At 40.1% G+C, this 9,048-nt stretch overlaps 1 pseudogene; it reads right to left on the reverse strand.

The window, feature by feature from the left end:
* Positions 1–8,067: 8,067 nt before the first annotated feature.
* On the reverse strand, positions 8,068–8,799 carry LOC140953289 (uncharacterized; annotated as a pseudogene).
* Between the last annotated feature and the right edge of the window lie 249 nt (positions 8,800–9,048).

Raw genomic sequence — 9,048 nt, forward strand, 5'->3', positions numbered from 1 at the left:
TTTCGAGCTGGCCCGGGTTGCTCCAAGCATGGTTAGTGCTAACCAGGCTTCGAGCAACAGGCCCCTGGAATACTAATTCTTGTACGGGTCGAACTGGCGATCAGTTTTTTTTGAGGGACGAAATCGCCAATCCGCCAAAGCCAGCTCTCATTTTCGCGCCATTTTTCTTGGTAGCCGTTCATTCGTCTTGCGCACTCTGTTCAGTTGCATTCAGAGAACAAGAAGAAAGAAAATGGTTGAAAATTATCCAAACGAAATGGTAAGTTTAGTCGCCTTTTGACGTCCTTTTTCCGTTTATTTTTTTTCGGTCGGCATTGCACCAAAAATTAGCAGTTTATAGATTTCTTACGCACTCGTGATGAACATTTTTCACGCGGGGCAGCCTGCTCTTTGATCTTGTCGTTATGCCGTCTCGGAAAGATAGAAATTTGTGCTTTAAGGTTGGATAAAGAGTGTATAAGCGTATTTCTTGTTTCAGAGAAAGAAAAATCACAGAGTGTAATTTAACTGTAAAACAATTTTACGGCTATTTTTCAGTGCTATCATTCATCATGAAATAGTAAGCTTAACTGAAATGCAAACTAGCGTAATCATTTTCTGAAAATCGCGGAACACCTACAATCATGACACTTTCCTGTTTGTTTAGTGGGAATTCTCTTATTGTAAGATGAAAACGAGCAGAGACGAAAGAAATCGTTAGTTGATGTAAAATGTTTATTTTCTCTCTCAAAGTATCAAGTTTATTTTCCTGGAAAATTACGTACATCGGTTCGGGAGCAAAAGAAAGCAAATTATTGTGTTGAGAGCGAATGGCGCGCATCCTCCTTTTTTTAAAAAAAATTGGAGCTGTGTTCTTCACCTTTCAAACACTTAGGAGACTAAAGATTATGTGATCCAACTTAAAATAGTGCAAATGAAAACTTAGTTATTGCCTTTAGTTTACGGCATTTAATGCTTATCCTTGTTAAATTTCCTTCGTCAATTGACCACGACCCTCAAACGCGGGCTGTGTGAATGAACTTTGAGCCGTGCCATTGACTCAACCCACATTTTTGGAAAGAAAAGTAAGCGCGTAAGTTTCATACAGGTTTTTTAAAACAAACTTGTCCAGTTTTCTTAACTTTTTTAATTTTACGCTTAATTTTTGTGTATGTTTTTTTGAATATACATGCATTACGTAGGCACGACACACCACTGCGTATCGATACAGAGCGAGAGAATGGGTACTCAGCGGAAACCTCCACGAAAATCCAAGATGGCTGACCGCTTATAAGAAAGGTAAGCGCTTGTTTCCATACCTAAAAAACCTTCTAGAGTATCATTATAAAAAAAGAGAACCTTGAAAACAGCATGTACACCGCTCGTTTTTACCTTAAATATCTACTAGTGAGCTGTAGAAAAGTAAGTGATGATTTTTTCTCTTAAAAATCTTTGCCAGAGATATGTACTCTTGAAAATTATCATCCAGGAAGCAGGCATACTTTTGCTGGAAAATGGCTATTGCACAGTTATGCGATGATACGGTAAGTGCCACAAACAGGTGAGATATGATGATAGCTAGTGGTTCCTAGGTAAGGAAGCTGGGAGAAAAATTTCTGCTCCACTTTTTCTGCACCATATACCTAGTGAATAGCATGTCTCAAGTAACAATGTCCAGAAAACGCAGACCGCAGACCTTGAAAACGCAGACCTCGATTCGAAATTAGAGCCATATATAAGACCTGCACATTCGATAAAAACAGTTTAAGAGAGGCACTTGTTTTCCCCATAGTTTTTGGCTTCTGGGATGCTGACTTTGCTTTTTTCTTCTCAGCAACAACAATGAAAACATGGAAATTGCAGTTTGTTAGCACAGTCTTTTTAAATGAATGCTTTGCCCATTATACTTAAGTGCTTCAGTGAATAAAAGTTTAACTCGGTCATAAAATGCTGGGTGGTTCAATGTGAACAAAAATAAAATGAACAAACACTACACAAAAGAAAACACATGGCTTTAGCTTTTAAAAACTGAGAGGGCAAACCCGAAACCAATATAGTTAAATATCAAACACGAAAAAAAAAAAAGTTGGCATGGCATGCTAGCAGCCAAAGACAATAGGGGAAACAAGCGCTACGTGTAACCTGCTTTCATCAAATGTGTACATCTTAAATAAGCTGAATATGAGGTCTGCATATCTGAGGTCTGCATTTTCAATGTGTGCATTTTCAAGGTCTGCATTTTCGAGGTCTGCGTTTTTAAGGTCTGTATTTTCTATCGATTTCTAGACACCCCAAAAAAGTGAAAACAAGCACCACCCGTAAACTGTTTTCATGGTCTTATATATAAGACTCGTAATTTTGAGGTCTGCGTTTTCGAGGTCTGCATTTTCACTGTCTGCGGCCTGTGTTTTCTAGACACCCCTTGAGTAACTCCACAAAGAACACAACAATGATCCTTAAGCCCTTACACAATAACACACTAAACAACAACAACATCTTTTATTTAAACTCGGTGGCTTTTAAAGCTAATTTAGCTTATGGGGCCGTGTAAAAAATGTTAATGGGATAATAAAAATTAAAAAAAAAAAACACTCTAAAAACAATAAAAAATACACAAGTGTCAACATTTAAATTAAAAAGATGAATGTGGTCCACAAAAGGCGATATATGTACAATAAAAGATATGAATCAAGGCTCAAAATAACGGACAGCAGGTCGCCGGTCATGATGACCGACCAAATATTTTTTAGCCCGGACAAACCCCGATTTTGACCGGTCAAATTAATGAATATTATAATTATTTTTTTGCCCTACGCTGGCAGTAGATCGTTGTACGGCATTGTCGTTCAGGTTTTTGCCGGCAAGTTGGTGAAAAATTCATTCACACTTTGTTGAGTTCCTTTCCGCGATTTTCGCCCGTTTTATGTCCGTTTATATATACCTTCAGTATCATCGTACGGCGGTGTCGGAAGTCTCCAAGGTTCATCCTATAGATGGTTTTCAATGTGACGTCGTCAAATTGTAAAGTCAAAATAGCGAGGTTTTACGAATTCATATTTACACTAGGTTGAAGATAAACAAAAAGTAAATCTTTGTACAAGTTTCCATTTCCGTAGCATGTTTCATTTCGAAAATACAGCAATTTGAACTTCCGAGTTTTCACAGTGCGTGACACTAAAATAGGAATGCTGTCTCGTTGAAAAAAGTCTATCCTCTTGATTTTCAGCAATATAACCACTTCAAGTATTAGAAAATATGTTTATGCGTACGTACGCTAGTTCTCGAGTGAAAAGAAAGAGCTTTTATAGAAAAAGTAAACTCCAGATGTTTTTGTTGATTTCCGGCGGCCATATTGGTGCACCAAAACGGTACACTAATATGGCGTCTCCATACAAAGCCCTACAAAGGTGCCTGAAACGTTTCGCCAAATAACTCAGAAACTATGGGCCACAAAGGCCTGAGACTTGGACAAATTGTTTATACATTAGTCTTTTAAAACATTTCATTTTCTTGGTCTCTTCCACTGGACGGTTTCCAATCTAATTTTTGGTTGCGTGACAGTGAAAACGATCTATATCTGCATTTCGGTGAAACTTGATCCTTTTCGTTGCCCGGCAAGTGATCGAAAGTCTCCTCCACAAAGAAGAATTTCGTCGCTAAATATTTGTGGCAAAGAAGTTGATTTGGCAAGAAATTTGTTCCACAAACAGCGTATTCGTCATCAGAAGTCAATAAATATACAGCAGAGCTTTCGTTTGGGTCGTCACGCAACACTTTATCGCGAACGGCATATCAAGAAGGAGGATTTTAAGCGCCGAGATAGGCGACGTTCGTTCTCGATTAGCTTAGTTTTTATCAGACAATTCTGGAATCGAGTCTGCAAACGAGACTCAGTCATATTCGATGCGTTGAAATTTATTCCCAGAGAAACAGTACAGGACGAGCGATCGATTAGCCCGAATTCCGTCGAAGTTGATTTTCACAATCCTTTTAAAAGTAGATGTGAAACGTTTGATGGACAAAAACTGTCCCTCATCCTTTAGTTTTCTAAAAAATAACGGATTATTGTTAGCGTATGTTTTCCCAAAGAAGGTTGCACTACTGATCACAGCAAAGCAGAACGTTTTTCTTTAAAGGGTTTAGTGCAAAGCAGCAAAAAAAGCCAAAGAAAGCAGCGAATTACAGCGTTATAAGTCAAAACGCATTAAGCGACAAGCCTCCAAAATGACCGGCCAGACGAGAGTTTGACTGGTCAAGCCCACGATCAGGCCGGACATTGTCCGTTGACCGGCCGTTATTTTGAGCCCTGTGAATAGAATCAATAAAAGACGAAATTCCTGTCAATTTGGGGACTCATTTGTGGTAACTCTTCATTAAAGTTCAAACTTCATGCATAGAACAATGCCTCAGTATGTGTAGCCCTAGATACAAAGCATGCTGGAAATCTGTAGAGCAAAAGAACTACAAGAACAATCCACTTTCCTTGACAATTGAAGTTGTCAAGGAAAACAGGACCAAGAAAACAGGTCATACAGGTATGCTGGCATTAGGGTTTTCATCTGATATACCTACATGCATCTTTGAAGATTCACTTAACAATACATCTAACCCAAAATAACGACATGGAAGATATCCAGTTTAGATATTAGATAATATTCTCTCTCATTCTTTATGACTGACTTACCCTACACTATTTTTAGGCGCCCATAATTCTTCACGCCACTCAATAAAAGATCCCCCTTTGATGCAACAGCTTTGGGGTTCCTCCTCATGTCGTTGCGAGGGGCATTTCTCCTGCCACAAATAGAGGCCTATCACAGAGGGTACATTACTCTTGAAGAGGAGGAGGAATTGACACATCAGGTGGCAAGATAAACGTAAGTCCGAAATCACACATTCTTTCCTATAGTATGTGTGTTTCTTTTTTTTGGTTTTGATCTTCCTTATTCTTTTTAGGGATTTGCCACTACGTTCATAATCAATCAAATGGTGGAAAACAATCGCGTTTTCCCAAGAGAGGCCATCTCCACCCTGTGTCGCCTCGCAGGGTTGAGCAGGAAGGGGGGCACATGGGCCCTATACATTAGAGAAGTGATGGAGAGGCACTTAGACTCAAGTGCCTACATCTACAGGTAAAAGCATGCATATGGGGTATACTTGAATCGCTTATATGTTTTTTGCACTTGGTTAAATAGCACTCGTTATGTAGGACACACCTTTAATTCTCAAATGAGGAAATAGGGAAAAAAGTTGTCCCGATGTATAAGGACAATAAGAATATACTTTATTTGAAAGTTACTGACATGTCTTACGGAATTTTAAAAGTATGCAACTAAACAGGATGAAATGATAATGTAATAACATGACCACAATATTTTTAGCTCTATCCAATCCTTACAAAGCACAAGCTTAATTTTCAGTCACATTAATTGTTTGTTTGAGGACATATAATTCAATAATTCTTTTACAACTTCTACTGTAGGTAATTGTTTGGTTGTAAACAGGAATATGAGAGTATTAAATTATAATTGTCAAGGATGCCATGTGGATGGCATTTATACTTATCTATGGTTATGTTTTCTACTGTCTGACTGAGTTCCATCATATTTAAGCAAACTTATTGAATACTTCTTTATATTGTACTCACATGTGTTACATTATATCTATTTTTTTAAATTTGTAGCATTGCTCGCGCAGCCAGTATCCGTGACATTCCCACTCCAGGTGAGTTTTTTTAAATACAATACTGTGTTCCATCATATATATATCTGACTGGATTTATGAAAACATGGCTTCAGTGAGTGTCTAAAGGTCCTATGCTAAGTGTGTACCTGGTACCTAGACTTTGACCCTACCCACCCAGGACAATGGGTGAGTGTCTGCACCTCCCACTGAGCTCTGCAGTTATCATGATAATCATCTCAGCAGAGGCCCGATGCAGCTGGCTAGGGCAAATTAAGACCAAGGTACTTGCCAGTCAAAGCCTGCACTGAACACTGTTGCTTACTGAAGGGGTTGTGTCGAAACAGCCCCCTCCCTACCCCACTAGTTTTGACCCCAAGGCCTGATCCACCCACCCACTGTTAGGGCAGTCCCTGGGCTATCCAGCTGTACTAACCAAGACGTCAAGCCCCCTACACTTTTGGGCCCCGGGCTGTGCCTGGCGCCAGGCGAAAACACAGTGGGCACGTTTTAACGAAATCAGACAGATATATATATATATATATATACAGCTATTTCGAGAAGGGTTGTCAGGAAAATGTGCATGCGACAATCCCGAAAGGTATATACTGTTCCTGACACTGTAGCTGTCGAACCTACTTTTGTTGCTTTCCTTTAGCACTCGCAAACATACCGTCTATGGTCTCTTGTGCCATTCTTTCAAATTTCTTTGAACAACGGTGAATTCAAAACCACCCACAATACCTTTCGGGATTGTCGCGTGCACTTTTTCCGACAACCTTTCTCGAAATAGCTGTATATAAACAAAAAACTTGAGATAACACTAGGGAGCTTACGAATTGACGACTTTCGCACGACGACGCCGTTGGGCCACGTCATAGTCCTGCGTCGCCGTCATCTAGAAATTTGAACTTACGATTTTAAGTAAAGACGACGACGTTAGTGCGCTAGCTGCAAATTTTCCCGCCGTTTCTGAAGTTTGTTTTTTATCACTTCATGATCATAAGCCGGGTTGTTCAAACCAAAATGCCTAACTTCAGAGAAACAAGAGCTTGTATTCCTTACGCTTATCGAAACAACCTTTTAAAAGAACAAGAATTTGTACTTTTATACGATGCTCATAAGTCAAAAAACCCAGAGTTTCCGTATTGGAACTACGAAAGGTTCGATTTGGACGAGAAAACAAACGACGAATGCAAGGTTGAGTTTCGTTTCTACAGAGATGACATTTATAAACTTGCTGAACAGCTGTAGTTACCTGACGAGATAACCACTTACAATGGTTTAGTAGTACCTTCGGTACCTGCATTATGCATGTATCTTAAGCGCTATGCCTACCCTTGCCGATACGGAGATTTGGTTTACCATTTTGCCAGACCGGTTCCTGAGATTTCTATCATAAATAACCACATAATGGACTTGATTTATGAGCGCTGGCATCATCTGCTTACAAGGTATAATCATGATTTGCTATCCCCTCCCAAGCTTCGCCAGTATGCTGATGCTATCCAACAGGCAGGAGCTGCCCTAGATAACTGCTGGGGATTCATAGATGGAACTGTACGTCCAGTTTGTAGGCCTAACGAAAACCAGCGATCCATCTACAATGGCCATAAACGTGTCCACTCTATTAAGTTTCAGGCTGTCGCTTTGCCTAATGGATTAGTGGGGAATCTGTTTGGCCCAGTTGAGGGAAGACGCCATGACAGTTTCATGCTAGCTACCTCCGGATTCCTGCAGGAACTGCAAAGGTTTTCCAACTGCCCCGTAACTGGCCTTCCCCTCTGCGTGTACGGTGACCCCGCCTATCCGATACGTGCACACCTACAAAGGCCCTATAAAGGCGCAGTCCTGACCCCAGCTCAACAAGATTTTAACACCTCAATGAGCACAGTTCGCTCTTCCGTCGAGTGAATATTCGGGGATATTGTCAATTATTTTAAGTTCTTAGATTTTAAAAACAATCTGAAAATCGGATTGAGTGCTGTAGGAAAGATGTATGTAACAATTACATGTGCGTTAATGCAGAATGCACGAAGCATTTTATAAGGTTCTGTTACGTCCGAGTACTTTGGTGTTAATCCGCCAACTCTAGAGGAATACTTCATTTGATATAATGTGCTCAAGATACACTTGTGATACTCCAGTTATACAACATAAACACTCTAGTCGCTTGAAGGTTTAATTTGAAATGAAATAGAACTCAAGTGCAAAAAAGAACACATGTAAAGCCAATAGTAGTGTTAACACGCGTGCCAGAACATCTACGTACAATAAAGTGATGAAAATCAACATCGAAGGCTAAGGTTGCTTGTTCATGGTATAATATTACAAAACCAAAAACAACAACGGAAAAATAAGTTGCGTGTTTACAAGAAAACTGAACTATAACTACTCCGATCATAACTACGGTCCCTTTTTTAAGAGTTCAATGACTGCTTGTGTTTGCGCTTGCTGGCTGTTAAGCATCATTTGCATCATATGCGTAAACTGCTGTTGCTGCTGTTGCTGTTGCTGCACCTGTAACTGTTGCTGGTCCCGCAGCTAAGTGAACAATGCTTGCTGGGTAGCAGCTGTAGCTTCGTCTTGCCTCCTCTTCATGTCTAGCTCATCTCGACTTAACTGAGAGTCCCTCTCCGCTGCCTCCCTTAGATAGTAAAGGGTGTCACCACTTTTTTGGCGCTTTTTTCGTGGTTCATCTTTGCCATTTCTCTTCTTAGTCTGAGCTAGCCTCTCCATGGCTCTCTCCCTCATCTCCTCGCCTGCTGCTTTATCTTGATCTGCCTTGTTTCGATCCACATCAGTGCGGGATTCCTTGGTCTTCTCTTCCTCCTCTCTTCTCTCCATATAGTCTTCCATTATTTGATCTATTTCTCGGTATTCGGGGGAAATTCCCGAGCCCCTCTCGGCCTCTCTCTTCCTGGCCTTGGAATCCCTTTCCAGGATTTTCAAGCGGTCCCTCAAACCCTTTTGCGAAACGCAAAATTGGGGCTCTTTGATGTTATTCAGAATTTTGCATATTTCGTCTAAACAGTTTCCCCGCTCTCTGGTGCCTGAACGGTACTTCCATAGTTCCCAACTAAGGAGTTCGCGACCAAATATGGTGTCATGTTTAACTGACCACTTCATTTTCGGCATTCTGTGAAAAAAAATATAAAAATATATAAATATAATTTACTGAACAGTTAAATCACTAACTTACTAAGCTAACTGTTAAGGTAACGTTTCTCCGCTAGCTATTTATCTATGAGATCACACTCGCTGGTTGATTGTCTCACAAGCTTAAGAAAATAACACAATAGAAAATGACAAACAACAAAATCTGTTCGCACAGCGAGCAGAAAAGCAAGCACAGCTGTAAGTCAAGGAAAGTTTGCGTGTTTCTAC

Source organism: Porites lutea, chromosome 11, assembly GCF_958299795.1.
Source record: "Porites lutea chromosome 11, jaPorLute2.1, whole genome shotgun sequence".
Classification (NCBI taxonomy): Eukaryota; Metazoa; Cnidaria; class Anthozoa; order Scleractinia; family Poritidae; genus Porites; species Porites lutea.